At 36.0% G+C, this 16,550-nt stretch overlaps 1 protein-coding gene and 1 long non-coding RNA gene across 16 annotated transcripts in view; one reads left to right on the forward strand and one right to left on the reverse strand.

Annotated features, from left to right (window-relative positions):
• LOC118350526 (uncharacterized) overlaps nt 1-9,310 on the reverse strand; it is a 45,273-nt gene extending 35,963 nt beyond the window's left edge. The window contains exon 1 of the long non-coding RNA XR_004804489.2: nt 9,176-9,310. This is a non-coding gene — a long non-coding RNA (uncharacterized LOC118350526). The remainder of the gene's footprint in view (nt 1-9,175) is intronic.
• Nucleotides 1-16,550, forward strand: part of HDAC9 (histone deacetylase 9) — a 1,020,499-nt gene that overhangs the window by 301,044 nt on the left and 702,905 nt on the right. The window lies entirely within an intron of this gene.

Consider the following 16,550-nt stretch of genomic DNA (forward strand, 5'->3'; position numbering starts at 1 on the left):
ACCTCACTCATAACTTGTAAAGGATTCATTGGAAATTTTCATATCTGTCTGTGGTTAGAGACCAATGCAGAAGTGCCATTTTGCTTGTCATGGTCACCTTCTTTACGCACTGATGTAATTTCTGATGGCTTTGGTCACCCCCACTGGTGACTGAACACCAACGTGCTCGTGCTTCCTTATCGACTTTTTCTGTCCTAACCTTTAATATTTGTCATTGCTTTTATGTCACTGCTGTTTTGGGGATTAAATATTTTGTTAAAATCTTTTTTTTAATATTTTATTTATTTATGATAGACATAGAGAGAGAGGCAGAGACACAGGCAGAGAGAGAGACAGGCTCCATGCTGGCAGCCCGATGTGGGACTCGATCCTGGGGCTCCAGGATCCCGCCCTGGGCCAAAGACAGGCGCTAAACCGCTGACCCACCCAGGGATCCCCTATTTTGTTAAAAATCCTGAACAAAAAAAGCATTTATTTTTCCTTAAGTGTTTCTTTCTCTCTCTCTCTCTCTCTCTCTCTCTCTCTCTCTCTCTCTGTCTTTGTTGTTGTTATTCTTTAGATCCTTTCATCACAGATTTTTTAGTATCACATGCCTTGGAGATTTAGAGGTCATAATCACAGCTTCTACCCTCAGAATGCTTGCAGACTAGTGGGTGAACAAAATTTTATGAAGTGAGTGAAGCTGTAGTTCATAAAACATATCCTACCATCTTTGGTCTAACTACACTGTGAAAGGTTGGTATATAAGAGACCAAGCTCCGAGATTAGAGAGCCATGGCTCAAGTTCTGTTACTTTGTGATTTGGAAATCTTACTAACCTCCCTAAGCCTCAATTTCTTTATCTGTAAAATGATATCAAGCTCATAAGGGTTTTATATGAGTTGTATGATAGGATACATGTTAAAAATTTATATAGCATGTCATTTATAGTTTGAGGGATCAGGGGAAGTCTCTATCAAAGGATGCTCACTTTAAGATGTGCCTGAATGACAGAAAGATCCTTCTAAGTCACAGGGAACTGCATGTGCCAAGTGGTAAGAAGTTTGGCTTCTCTGAGAAAGAGAGTAAAGGCCAGCATAGTTGAAACATGTAAAAGGGAAAAATCACTTGGAGGTGTCCAAGCAACAGAGTCAAGTAGGTCATGGTAGGGAGTTGCATATTAAGTCCAATCAGAAGTGACTGAAAGCTTACACTGGAAGTTGCATGATCTGAATACTATTTTTAAATTAGTTAAAAAATGGAGAGGATCTCAAGAATCAAGAGTAGACATAGAAACAGGTTAGAGGGATGCCTGTGTGGCTCAGCAGTTGAGTGTCTGCCTTTGACTCAGGGCGCAATCCCAGATTCCTGGGATGGAGTCCCACATTGGGCTCCTTGCATGAGGCCTGCTTCTCCTCCCTCTGCCTGTGTCTCTGTTTCTCTTCCTGTGTCTCGCATGAATAAATAAATAAAATATTTAAAAATAAAAAAAGAAACAGGTTAGAAAACTCTTAAAGTAAGTAGCCCAGTCCAGAAATGATGGTAGCTTGCAGTAGGTAGTACCAGTAGGGTTGAAGGCAGTGGACTGAACTGAGAGATCCAGTGTAATAAATAGGAATTGATAAACAATTAGACGTGAAAATAAGGATGAGGAAAATGTCACTTCTGATCCTATGGCATGAGCAGCTGGATCCAGGGAGATGTCATATATGAAAATGGGGCAAACTGGAAGATGAGCAGGCTTTGAACATCTCAACTGAAATGCTTTTGGAACTTTGAAGGGAGTACATCAGGGAGGCAACTGATTTGAAAGAGAGAGAGAGAGTGTATAAGAATGGGGGAGGGGAAAGGGAGAGGGAAAAGCAGACTCCCCACTGAGCAGAGAGCCCAATGATGCCAGGGCTTGATTCCAGGACCCTGGGATCATGACTTGAGCTCAAGGCAGATGCTTAACTGACTGAGCCACCCAGGTGCCCTTCCTTATTTTATCTTCATGTAGCTATATAGTATTCAAGGAAATAATAATACATTATTTATACTGATATAAATTTATTTCCCCTAATGTGTAAATTGCTTAACTTAGCACTTTGTTCATAATTTGTATTTCCATTGTCAAGGCTTCTGGGTGCTGTTGCTGAGTGCACCTCTCTCTAGGGTGTGTCATTCACAAAGGGCAGTGGTTTTCAACTGGGGGGCGGTTTTATCCTTTAGCAATGACTGGAGACCTTTTTGAAGATTACAACTGGAGACTACTGTGCTACTGGCTTCTAGTGGGAAGAGGCCAGAGATGCTGTTAAGTATCCAACAATGACAGAACAACCTCACACAACAAAGAGTTCTTTGACCCAAAATAACAGTAGTGCTGAGGTTGAGAAACCTTGTCATAGATCATGATGCAGTCCTGATCAAGTGCCCACCTTCAGGCACTGGCAATAATAGTTCTTGACTAGAGATTTTCTGTCAGAGAATAGAGATCTCTTTGTTCATTGTTTTTTCAGTAAGTTTGTGTAGCAAGTCATCTTTGAATTTTATTTCATTGTGAGATTTGGTAGAAAGAAGTGAATAAATAAAAATAAAGTTTGTATGAATTGTTTTTGTAGAATTAATTGTCAATAGAATTTTATCTACATGGTTAAAAATAGAGGGCAGTGCTCCACCCAATGGATGTTAGACTTTTTACATCAGAGCTGGAACCTTTTAAGTAGAGTTAAGTTATTATGCTAAAATGTGTATCAGGGATGTTTTGGAATTAAAAAAAATTTAAAAGGTATTAGATTCATTTTTTTTAAAAAAGTATTTTTTTAACAAAAAAGTATAGGGATTTTTTTTACTCTTTAAAAATAAACATTTTTACTCTCATTTTATTATAAAATTGTGTGTGTGTGTGTGTGTGTGTCTATACATATAATGGAATACTAGGTACGCATAACCAACTTAGGAAAGTAATATAGCTGCCATCAGCACTGTCTCCTCCCTTAACTCCCCCCCGCCCAGAAGGGTAAACACAATTCTGAATTTTTATTCTTTAATTTGTGTTTAAGTTTTACTACATATGTATGTATACTTAATAAGATATAAAATTAGAGCTTTTTAAATGCCTCTTTGTATGACATTAGACCATTATCTTATACCATACACAAAAATGAACTCAAAATGGATTAAAGACTTAAGTATAATACCTTAAACTATAAAACTCCCAGGCAAAAATAAAGAGGAAAAGTTCATAACATTAGCCTTGGCAATGATTTCTTGTATATGACACCAAAAGCACAGGCAGCAAAAGCAGAAATAAACAGGTTTTGTACGGCAAAGAAAACTCTCAACAGAATAAAAAAGTCAACATATAGAATGGGAGAAAATATTAATGAAACATGTATTTTACTTATAAGGTGTTAATATCCAAAACATATAAGGAACTCCTACAACTCGATGGCAAAAATAAACAAATAAATAAATAACCCAGTTAAAATGGGCAAAGAGCTTGAATAGCTATTTCTCCAAAGAAGACAGTACAGATGGCTAACAGGTGTACGAAAAGATGCTCGCTATTGCTAATTATTGGGGAAATACAAGTCAAAACAATGATATATCACCTCACAGCTGTTATGTGGACATTTAAAAAAAAAACAAACAGAGTAACAAGTGTTGGTGAGGATATGGAGAATTTGGAGCTCCTATGCACTGTTGGTGGGAATGCAAAATGGTGCAGCTGCTATGGAAAACAGTATGGAGGTTCCTCAAGTATGAAAACTAGAGCTACGATATGATCCATCAGTCGTGCTTCATATACATCCAAAAGAGTTGAAATCAGGATTTAAAAAAAAATATTTTATTTATTCATGAGAGACACACAGAGAGAAAGAGGCAAAGATACAGGCAGAGGGAGAAGCAGGCTCCATGTAGGGAGCCCAGTGTGGGACCAGATCTGGGTCTCCAGGATCATACCCTGAGCTGAAGGCAGATGCTCAACCACTGAGCCACCCAGGCATCCCTGTAATCAGGATGTTAAAGAAATGTTAGCAGTCCTGTATTCATTGCAATATTCAATTCACAGTAGCCAAGAGGTAGAAACAACCTAAATATCCATCAACAGACAAATGGATAGAGAAAATGTGGCATACATACCGCGGAGTATTATTTAGCCATAAGAAAGTATATCCTGTCATATGCTACAACATGGATTACCCTCAAGTAACTTATGCTAAGGGAAATGAGCCAGTTACAGAAGGACATATTCTGCTTGAATCCATTTATGCAAGTTATAAATGTCAAACTCAGAAAGAAAGCAGTAATGATCGTCGCCAGGGACCAGGGAGAGGAAAAAATGGGAAGTTACTCTTCAGTGGGTGTAAAATATCAGTCAGGCAAGATGAAAAAGTTCTAGAGAGTTGATGTACAACATTGTAGTTACAGTTACTAATACTGTACACTACACTTAAAAGTTGTTATGAGAGTAGATCTTATGCTGTGTGGCTTTTTTTTTAAAACCACAATTAAAAAAATACGCCTTTAGGATGGATTGGGTAAAAGTGAAGGAATAGAACAAGTTCAGTGGCTGAGAAATGTAGGCATGTGGTGAGGACAGTGCCATCATTAGAAAGGAGTAGACATCTCTTGTGACTGCATCCCGGGATAAAGGCTGAGCCTAAGATGAAAATGACAGTGTTTTAAACACGGTAATGCAATGGAGGTTTTCTTACCAGACACACAGGAGACAAGACAAAGAATATACAGAGGGAGATAGATTTTGTATGCTGTGCCTTCCTTCAGGAAGAGTGAAGTACCGTGTTCATTATCTGGACTTGCAGTTGGCCCTGGCACCAGGTCACCTAAGAGTTTCTCTGAGGGCACTGAGAGAGATAAGGATTAATCATTGTCAAGACGGCAGAACTGGAGATGGATATCGGCAGAACTGGAGATGGATATCTGAGAGTCTTCAGGATGGTGTGTAAGTGGAGGCCACATGAACGTAAGAAAAGTAGGGACAAAAGAGAGATGGAGTTTGAGGAATGCCCACAATAACGGCGGGATTAAGGGGATTAAGAAAAAAAATCATGAACTTTTCCTGTTGCTTTTTGTTCGTTTTTATTTTAAAATCTTCTCTCCATATATTTCTATTCCATATGCTTCCTCAGTCTTTACAACATGCATTATTGTAGTGGATTAACATTCAAAACTAGATTGGATTCTTATGACAATAAATATGAAATAGTTTGATTTGTAATGTTAATATGACTTGGAACAATTTTCTAGTTCTGATTGAGAGTGTAATTATCCAAAAAACCAGAAGTGGTATCAGTGCTGCTAGGTAGCTTGTGACATCAGCAAAGTTTGTTTCTAGGGCTGCCGTTCACCATTTCCCTTTTTTTGTTAGTTTCTTTGATCCTAAATTTCCTAGTCTTCAAAATAAAAAGTGATCTTAATGTGTAAAAATTATCTAAAAACATTTTCTCTGCCTTAAAGCTTTTCTGTCCTTTAATCTTCACGAACCCTCTTTCTACCTGTTAGGGCCTAAACCAGAGGCACTTCACTTTTCTTTCCTCCCTCACATAAAATTTAAATGTTAGAGTTCTACATTCTCTCTTCTCAGAGGCCTGCTAGTTACTGATGCTAATGTGCTAAGTCTGTATTATTCACAGTAATTCACAATACGCTATTATTGGCATAATGTATTCACTCCCAGATGCTATCTTCACTGGGGGCTTCATGGCTTTCAACTAAAGTGGTGCTTAATGGTGGACTATTCAGATGTCAGGGCAGATTAAGTCAGACGGGTCTATTGTTAGTATTATTTATTTTCAAAAGTACTTTTTTTGGTCCATGTTTATCTAACTTTTGTCAATATAACATTAGAAATTAAAAGATCTATATTTTTATGTTTTTCTTACTTGAGATAATTTTTTTTTAAATTCATTTGTTTATTTTTAGAGAGAGAGAGAAAGAGAAGAAAGAGTGGTGGAGCACGTATGTGCATGAGTAAGGGAAGGGGCAAAGGAAGAGAGACAGTGAGAGAATCCCCAGAAGACAGAGCTGAAGCCCACTCAACTGGAGGCTCAATCTCCTATCATGACCTGAGCCAAAACCAAGAGTGGGTTGCTTAACCGACCAAGCCACCCAGGCACCCCACTTGAAATGATTTTGAAAAGAAATTTTTACTTTTAAAGCAGTTAGCATTTTTTTAAATTCAACTTTTACTTGAATTAATTAAATCGGTTCTTAAGTCATTTTTTATGTAATCATATTGATGGGTACTTGGCATATGCTGCAGCTGCTAGATGTTTCAATATTCCTATATGAAAGTTACACAAATAGTAAACCTGCTATTTTAGGATTACCTAAAAGAAAACCAAAATTTTGTTAAAAACGTTATTCCAAAACTCTGTTGTGTAATTAACACTATGAATGAAAACCCAGTAAGAAAGAGGGAAAAATATTTTGTATTTATGGTCAGGACTGAATCTGTTCGGTTCAAAACGATGAGTTAGATTTTGAACTTTTCTAGAGCCAAACTTTTCTAGATTTTCAAATGAATAAAGATATTTATATAATTAAAATTCAGTTTATTATTAAAAACTGAATTAAGATGACAGTGAAAGAACAGCCTCAGGTGTGTGACTCTGCATTTTAAAGTGATACATTTAATGTTTATGCAAAAGTAAGAGGCTTTAAAAAAATTTACTTTAAAAAGTGATTAGCACCTTCGTTGTACAGTTCCTAAGATTTTTTTTTTGTAACACTGCATAAAATTTGAAGCATTTTTTTGCTTCAAAATTTGACCTACTTAGAAAGTCCTGATAATTCCAATGTAATATATTCCCTCAGTTTTGTAAGCGCCTTTGGGTAATGTATTGGAGAGGCAAGTAATCTCATCAAGAAGCGTAATGGACCCTATCACATTTCAAGATATATTTTTTTCTACTACTTCTGCTTCAAATTTAGTTCTGTGTTTAATGATACCACACTCTACTGGCAAGGGTACTTTTCCAGTATTTTAACTCTCTTTGCATACAAATGGTGTTTTTGGTCTAGCTGCCATTGCATATCTTTTCCTTGAAATTAGGTGACATAATTTGATTTTTTACAGTCAGGAAAAAAAAGTGTTTGTTCATCTTGAGAGGTTTAGAGAAAGAAAGGTTGTCACTGAATAAAATGCATGGCTTGACACAATTTGAAAAATGGGCTGGTGCCAGCTCAAGAAGGCAGGAATAAACTCCTACTTGGTTGAAAAATATGCTTGGCCTGTTGTAAAGGAAAGTCTCCAGGATCAGTCATCCGGGGCTCTACGATGGAGAGTGAAACTGCAGAGGAAGCCCTCCCCATTCACCTTCACCTTAGGAAACACTTCTCTCCTGCTTGATGCCAGTGAGCTGCATATTTTAGTCATAGACGTTAAATTTTGAAGGCTTCTCAAGAGACTCTCTTGACAAGTAAGATATTCTTTATTATCTAGACTTTTGCCAATGAAATACTTTAGGTCCCAGGAGATATTAAGTAACTTCCCAGGAACTCAGATATCACCACCCTTAAAGTCAAGTCTTCTTCCTCTTCAGAGCTGTGTCTCTCCAGATGGAATGTCAAGGTAAGATCCGAATTTAACGGGTGGCATACTTCTATAAATAATCAGGTTTCCTTTGACTTACCAATACTTTAATGAAAAAACACAAGAGAACCAAAGGATGTTTTAAAAGAAGGTTGTGTAAGCCACTGCAAAAGAATATGTAATAACATACACAATATTTTCTGTATGCTAGGCTGGAAAAAAGATGATAAAGCAATATATTCATTATATGTGTTTTTTAAAATCAAAATAAGAGGCATGCCACAAGAAAAAATTGTTTTTCAGTTTGCAAATATCTTAAATATCCTAATAAATATAAATGTTAAAGTTCTTAAGCTGTATTCAAAACAAACTATTCCAAGTAAACAGGTAGGTTGTATTAAAGCTAGGCACAGTCTTATCTGTGCTTGCTAGAAAAAAAAATTCTTATATATTTTGGAAGACAAATATGATTTCAGATATGTAATTGATGAGAAATACTTTTAGGGGCAAGAATTTTATTAATGTTTATGAAATTGCTTGAAAATTCTGAAGTCATGGATTCTAGTTAATAAAGACACAATTCTTCAAGAACCATGCTGAAAAAGTAGAGTTAGAAATTAATTTGTTGCTTTAAAACTGAAGAAATGCAAACATTTTTGTTCTTTAGGTAAAACCGCTTTTTCCTGTACTGCAATTTTTAAAAAGAAAATGTTTATTGCATATACATTTGGATGACCAAGTAATACTCATTTTGTGTAAAATTGCTTAAAAGAATATTCCTTCAAGTTAAGTCCTTCAATTGGAACTTTCCAGCTTCTCAATATAGGTATCAATTACATTTTAAGATAATAGTGTGGGCTATTGTGGAAGTGATTTGAAGATATAATATCTATATTCTCAGATGGAACAAGTTAATTTAAGTATGGTAAGTTGAAATTAAATTTCATAACACAAAGTTGTCTTTATTTTAAATTTACACTAAATGTGGTTACAGCAAAAAGCAATCTAGACACATAGTTTTTCTTGTATAAATTGATTTAATCCTCTATTTTGTACTGGAGACTTATTTAGTTTTCGTTTAGTATCCCACTGGGAATAGTAAACAACTTAATACTTTCTTTTCATATTACTATCTAAGCATTTAAATGTAGAAAGAGACCAAAACTTTGACTTCTGCTGTATTTGAATGTGTAAATTTACATATGAATTTACATATAAAATATACAACAACAAACATGGATATAGAATGTATCACCCTATATCTTAACTTGTAACTTAATGCAACAAAGAGGTCAAAATAAACCTGCCCTCCCGTGAGGAGTGCCAGCCCCTACTCCTATTTCCCAAGTAGACACTTATGTTTAATAATGAGGGTGATTGAATGATGCAAAAGGAAAAGGTCTATCTTGTTATTTAGATGTTCTCAGATGGTAAGGTCTTAACACACTTCTGTTTCCCTATTCCTTCTCATCTACTACAAAATTTAATATAAAAGAAAGTGGATTTTGTATAAATCATAGTGTTTTTTGCTTATATATGTGACAATTTATTTAAATATTTAGTGAAAAAAAATATTTAGTGACTGCTGCTTTTGAAATCATATGTATTGTCATATGTTTATCTAAAATACTCAGATATTGAAAACAGAGGTCTTACCATCAATTGGAAATTTCCTTAAGTGGAAATTTCTCTTCTAACTTTTAGGAGTCCAAGTTGCAATTAAGTAGACAGTGTGCATGTGATTAATAATACTCCCCAGTCTGCTTGTTTGTTTACACTCTTGGGTCAGTGCTGCTGATTTTATGCACATAATTGCCACTTGTGACGTATGCCCATGTGCACAGTTCTCTAATCATGGCTCCAGTGGGGACTCACTTGGCATATGTAGTTTTTATGCATCATTTCAGTCAGAAAATGAGAAAATCTTCAGATAATGATATTAGGTGTGTGATATGTTCTTTTTTGGTTAAATCATTGCTAAGACATGTGATATGGTTGGAGTTAGGAATTAGGATATTATGGAAAGGACATTGGTCTTGGAGCCAAGAGGATTGGATTTTAACATACCATTAACTAGTGAGCAACATTTGCAAATTGACTACATTTCTGAGTCTGGTTTCTCATTTGTGATGTCTACTTTGTAGGGTGGTAGTGAATGTAAAATTAAATAATTTATGTACAAGTTGAACCCAACCTTCTAGAAGACATAACAGTGTCTGGTCTCCAGTAATGCACAGTGTTTGTGGCATAATGAGTACTCAGGAATTACTTGTTTGAATTAATTAAGGCACCTAGAATACTGGTAGGTGTTCAACAAGTGTTAGTTCCATTCTCTTTATTTTTGGAGTTCTATATCTCGTTGATTTACTTAGTTAAGACCATTTAAAAGTCAAGTAATTTTGGGGGGAATCCTAATTTCCCACATATATAATTAGTGTGATTTTTGTCAATTGGTCTTTAGTACCTTTTCCTAAAAGCTTATAATTTTACTGGATGCAATATCATAAATTAGCCATTAAGAGATTGATGGTTTTTCATAGAAAGGGCAGAACAGAAGCTCATGTAATTATTGAGTGTAGCAAGTTGATCCTCACTGTAGCATAATCAAGTAGCTAGCATAATAGGCTGTTAAGTTTTTAGAGATGGCAACAGGGTAGTTATGGAATGAGACCTTAAATTCTTTTTGGTGAAAAGCATAGGGTTGGAGTCCATGGCAAGGACTGTTAGCTGTCTGCTAGAATCCATCCCCCTTGTTCCATGGAAACAAAATTGCACATGAGCACATGGCTGAGCAGGTAGGCCCTATAATTCTCAGGCCCCATTTGAGGTACGTGTGACCATGTTACTAAGTTCTTGGGATTCTGAATGTGAGTGATGTGTGTCACTGGATCTGTGCTTTAAGACATTTGTTACTGTCTGTGTCCCTTCCCTCTACTGCTGGCTGGAACTTCAGATGGTTTTTATCCCACTTCAACCATACATTTCTAGGAAATGTCAGGGCAAAAGGAGAAAAGAGTATTGGTCACTGCAGGAACTGCCAATCTGGAATGCTGCACAAGAGAGAAATAAACATCTCTATTGTTTAAAGCACTGTATTTTTTTGGTTTCTTTATTACAGCAGGTTAACTTAAACCATGACTGATATGGAGTCCCATAGATTTTGGTTGATCTGAGCTCAGCCCATCATGAGTAATGTGATCTGAGTCTCCTAAGATTCAGTGCCCTGATGTATTACATGGTATTATTGTGGGATTATGTGAGAGTTTAGAAATTCAGCATTTAGGGGCTCCTGGTGGGCTCAGTCAGGAGAGCATGTGACTCTTGATCTTGGGGTTGTAAGTTCACTACACCCATGTGAGATGTAGAGAATGCTTAAATAAGTAAGATTTTAAAAAAAAAGTTCAGAATTTATGATATATCAGGCACTATGCTAAGTGTGTTCTGTCATTTAAATGTTCATGACCAATTTATGTACTAGGGATTATAATCTGGATTTTATGAATGGGAACTCTGAGGAATGATGATTATAAATTACTTTCCCACAGGTGTAGGGCTAGTAATGACACGTTCAGGCACATTTGACTCCAGAGTGTCATAATCTTAAGCAGTACCAGCTGCAATTAGCACAGTGCCAGGAAAATATTAAGTATTTAATAAATACTAATGATGTCATTAATTCATTTGGCAAACACCAATTGAGTACCTCATATAGGTAAGGTATAATGGATTATGCTGGGGGGACATCAAGGCTGACCAGCCCCATTTGAGTAGCCCCTTTTCTCTCTTGGTTATTCTCTTCTACTCAACTCTGTTTTTCTTTCATGGCCTCACTTTTTATAATTCTCATTTTATTTTATTTTTTATCTTCTTTCATTTGTACCCTCAACTGTAAGTACCACACAGCAAAAAACATATTTTTCCTCTAATATGTACAGGTCTGCTATGCTAGTGCCTGATAGTTACAGGTGCTCAATAAACGACTGTTGAATAAGAAAATGGATGGATGGAACAAAAAATGGATGATTGACACTAGGTTTGAGTAAAAGAAATGAATTTTCTTGGTTTCCTCTACATTCTGTACCAACCTTGAAAAATTAGGAAACTGGAAACATGTTTTGGATCATTGGACTTCCACTTAGAAGCCAGAAAGCTACATGAAAGACAAAAAAAAAAAAAAAAAAAAAGAAGCCAGAAAGCTAGATTCAAATTTGCTGGTCCCTTTACCTTCTCTAATTCTGCCAAACCATATGTGTCCAAAGAACCATATCTAAATCCTAAGGTAAATAAAGTGTGACTTCCCTTTTATCAGCAGGTTTTATGGTCTATAAGACAACAGAGTTAGTAATCAGTAGATTTGAATGACACAAAACTCTGTTCTATGCTTGTGGAAGATACAAAAAGCAGTTTCTGGTCTCTAAGGTGAGTGCCTAGTAGGTGAGAAGATAAGATATATACATAACACACCATGTGATATAGAACAAATAAAAAGTAAAGGCTATAATTGTTTAAGGTATCAGAAAAGAAAGCTGGCATAATAAGCAGGGCTGATCAGGAAAACTTTCAGTAGGGGTGAAAAGGAGGTATTTTTCTGGGTCTTGAGAAGCTAGCTGTTAGAACAAGAGAGGTAATGTGAACCAAGGTGAGTAGCTGAAACACCATGGTGTATTTTAGCTTGGATTCACCCTCACCCCAAGCAGGCCCCAAGGCAGGTATTCAAATTTAAGAAATTTGGAAACAGTCCAGGAAACTCTGGGATGGAAAAGAGAGTGGAAGACAGTGGGGGTGGGAGTGAGGGTGAGGTAAGATATTAAGTAAATTACTATGCTGGATAACTAAAGCTTACTTCTACTGGAAATGGAGGGAAAGAATGTACAGCATGCACATCTGAAATACTCTATCCAGGAGAGGGAGCTGAGGTATTTATATGCCAACTCTTGACTCTAGCCATTGGTTGAGGGCCTCTGTGCTTCTAGGACTCAGGGTTGGGCATTGGGGGGTTTATGTCCTTAGCACTCCTGGCCCCTGGAAAAGACATACAGGTGCTGGCAGTTGGAAGTCAAAGTCTGGCCAGGGTGTTCTGCAGTGGTAAAGGCAAGTAGATATGGAGGATCCATCAATAGTATCTACTACAGCATGTTTTCAGAAGCAAATCTTAATGAAGCAGTTTTAAACATGCTCCAAAACAGCATTTATGTGGTTCTGAAGTTGTAACATTTGTAAGGAAATGAAAGATAACAGTAAGAAATGTTTAACTAACATTAAATAATTTAGGAGTCTTTGAAATTGACCCAGTAGATTCTGAAGCTTTTTGTACACAACTCTGGGGTCCCCTCACCTACTAGTTATTCATACTACTTCTGAATTATTATTATTTTTTCAAACACCTTTCAGTCAGGCACTTTCTTGCTCAAAATTCTTGGATGGATACCAATGCTGGCAGAATTAACTCCTGCCAGTCTTAACCAGACTTTGATTCAAGACAGTAACAATATTTTCAACTATTTAGTTTCATTAATTTCTTAAAAATATAAATCTTCCTCCAATGATTGTTTACTCACATTGCTCTTCTTGGCTTCTGTTATTCTAGATGCGTGAAACCTGTCTCTACTTAAAATTTTCCTGCTCTACATATCTACTTCAGGGACTTCTCTTAGCAGCTGTCTCTTTATGGTCATTGGATCCAGCAGTGACCTCACCTCACTCCTTGTCCTCATTGCACAGTTCAGTGTGACATGTGTTGCATTAATTAGTTGAATTGTTATTTCTCACTTTTATTATTAAACTTGTTGTGCTTATGTCTTGGCTCCCCAGCTAGATTGTAACTATTTGAGAGAGGCAGTTCTATGCCCCCCCCCCCTTTTTTGTTGGAGGTAGATAAAATGAAGTCATACTTCTGACTTCATCCATTTATGAGTTTTGTGTCCATGGACAAGTAATTGACAGCTCAATCTGCCTAGACATTAGGCTGATCAATCTGAGACTACAAAAGGAAGGCCCATAAATGAGATTTCTACCTTATTCATAATAGAAAAGGCTCTTGATGCAACAATCACCTAGAACATTGTGACTTTTGTGAAAGTAACGGTAATTGTTTAGGGCCATTTTTTTAAAAAGTCAAAGCTCTTCTTGTTATACCCACATCATTTTCTCAAAATAAGTGCTTAGCTGTCCTTGGATTCCAAAAACAGTTTCTGACATTATAAATCCTAACAATCAAAATCATAGTGATATTTTCAAAACAATAATCCCACGTATAAAAGAAATGTGTGTCACTTACTAACCCCAAAGATCATTGTATGAAAAGAAAGATATACATCTGTGATTCTCTACTTGGCCAGATGTACTTCCTAGATAATTGAAATACTTGAAGTCATGCAAAAAGTACAAGTAGAGAAATATTTCAGGAGCTGGCAAATATACATATATATGAAAATGTTACAAATCAGTCAGTCTCTGTTAAAAGTTATCACATGATTCTGAAGAATGATAAAAAACTATGCAAAAACAATTTCCTCAATTTAAATAAAATTATCAGCCACTTTGCTTTAGTTTACATTTATATTCTGAACTAGTTAAAACATTTTAACAGTATTGTGAACCAATTTTGATTATTAAAACTTCTTAATTTCTATAATCAATTTGGTACTAGCAATCTAGATTACTTAGAATGTGAAATTTGTAAAGCCAAGCCTACATAGAATATTTTAAACATCAAAGGGGAAAATTTCACTTTTTTTAGCCTGTTCCATTGATAGGTAGATTTGTTTGACCAGGTACAAGAAAGGAAAATTTTTCTTATGAGAATAAAGTTTGACACTGGTCTATAGTTATTTAACCTTTGGAGGGTTTACAGCAAACAGTAATGTTTGCTACAAGTATACCATACTTCCTCCTAATATAATATGTGACCCACATTTAAGACATAAGAGTGAGTTTTAAATTCCTTAGTGTTGTAAAAGTTTTGGTAGCATCTGTAAATAATTGGAGATATTCTACTTTGTGAGGAAAAATGTTAGAGATGTCTGACCTGGAGAAAATGTTGTGTTAGTGCTTTTTGTGTGTTAGATTTCCAATAAAAAGAAGTAGAGAATATATAAATCCAGGATGTAAGTTATATGTATTATTGATATAAAAAGTCTCTAGCCATTATTTTCTCTCTTCATATTTTCTCCCAATTTAAACTCAAATTGTGGAGATTAATCTGAGTTTTTATGGATGAATATGAAGGCAAAAAATAGTCCATTGAATGCCTTCTTTGTGCCATATCTTAAGTCCATTTTAAAAGGCAGGTTTTACCTGTGTGTGCAGATGTAGGAACTAAGGCCCAGAAATATCAGGAATCTTGTACCACGTCACATGGATGAGGAGGAGACAATTAGCATTAACTCCAGATCCCAAGGTCCTTATGCTTGTTGAGGTTTTTATATCAATCTGTATCATTAATATTTTATTGCCAGATTGTAGGTTTACTGAGACTGAAACAGAATTATTTGTAAAGCTGGGGTTGTTTTATGCTGCTTGGGCAGAATTGAAGTATGTCATTTCTAGGACAATGAAATGTTCACCCTTTATGCAATATTCATTTTTCTCTACCCAGTGGTACATTTATCCTTGGTTTAAACACCCATTTCCTTCAAGGTTTTTCTAAAAAGACTGCAGGTTTTCTAAAAAATATATTGTGTCAGTGACAGTTTATTCACCTTACTTACATAGTTCGAGGAACTGCTTGTTTAAATTTAGATACTGTTTCTGATGAAATGTTTTGACAAAGTAATACCAGCTTGATACTATTTAAAATATTTTGACAGATGGGAAAATTGTTTCAGTCTGAGTTGAGCAATACTTTATTGCAGTATTTTGCCAGTCAGAAAAAAAATGGGAAAGGTAGCCTCACTGTTCCTGAAAATAACATCCTTCCATTCTCCCTGAGAACAGAAAGGCCTCCATTCAGTCATAGATTACAATATGTGTGCCACGTATGTTAAGAATTCATGTAATTTAAACGAGAAGGAACATTTGGAGATTATTTCCAAACAGGGAACACTTATTGTTCTGTAAGCAAACAGAACCTAAAGAACTTTTAGGAAAATTTGTTTTTATAGTACTTTATCAGAACCTTCAAATGCCCTAGTGAGTACATTCTTGATTAATTATGCTGAATCACTAGGATTTAAAAACTGTTTTGTTGGGGAAAAAAAATCCTCAAATCCAAATACTTTTATGTCTTTAATTTTTGGGGGTGGTATTGTAATAAAAGTATTTAAAATTTCCAAATTAGCTGGAAAGGAGTAAAATATAGGTGATCCTGGTTTTAGTTATATTAACAAATGAGTTGAAGAGATGGTAGGGCAGCAATTCTCAAAGTGCAGTCACTGGACCAAGATCATCAACATTACCTGGAAAACTTGTAAGAAATGCTCATCCTCAGGCTACACAACCCTGACCTTCTGAACTAGACACTGGTGGACTTCAGCCATCTGGGTTTATCTGGAATGGTTGATCATCAAGCCTTCCTGATCATTCTGATGCATGCTGTAGTTTGATAGCTATCAAGATAGAATAGAGGCTTCAAACTGCTTCACAGAGTTCCTTTAATTCTGCCATGTGGGAGGAGAAGGAATTAGTGGGGAATGATCAGGAAAAGTTTCCCAGGCATCCCTTCATGCCTTTGTCAACTAGGGGAAGCTTGGTTTCCTGTTTCACCTACAAGTTTTTATATTGGGTTCTGCCACTAAACACAGTTTTGAAAACATTTGGAGGAGAATGTTTGGTGGCCCAGAGTCTTCTCAGGGTGAGAGCATCTCTTATTGTGTCCATTATCTTTCTACCCATGTGGATTTGAAATTGGGTTTGGTCACTAAAGAAAGAATTGGTGTATGTCTCAGTTCAATAGCTTCATGCTCACCAGACTCCCAAGGAACGTATGTGTAAATCAGAATGCCACTTTTATTTTTCAAATTATAATGAGAAGCATAAAAATCAAACCTATATGATACTCATGTTAGCCCCTCCCATTCTCACTGCATATGAG

The sequence above is a fragment of the Canis lupus genome, chromosome 14 (assembly GCF_003254725.2).
Source record: "Canis lupus dingo isolate Sandy chromosome 14, ASM325472v2, whole genome shotgun sequence".
Lineage (NCBI taxonomy): Eukaryota > Metazoa > Chordata > Mammalia > Carnivora > Canidae > Canis > Canis lupus.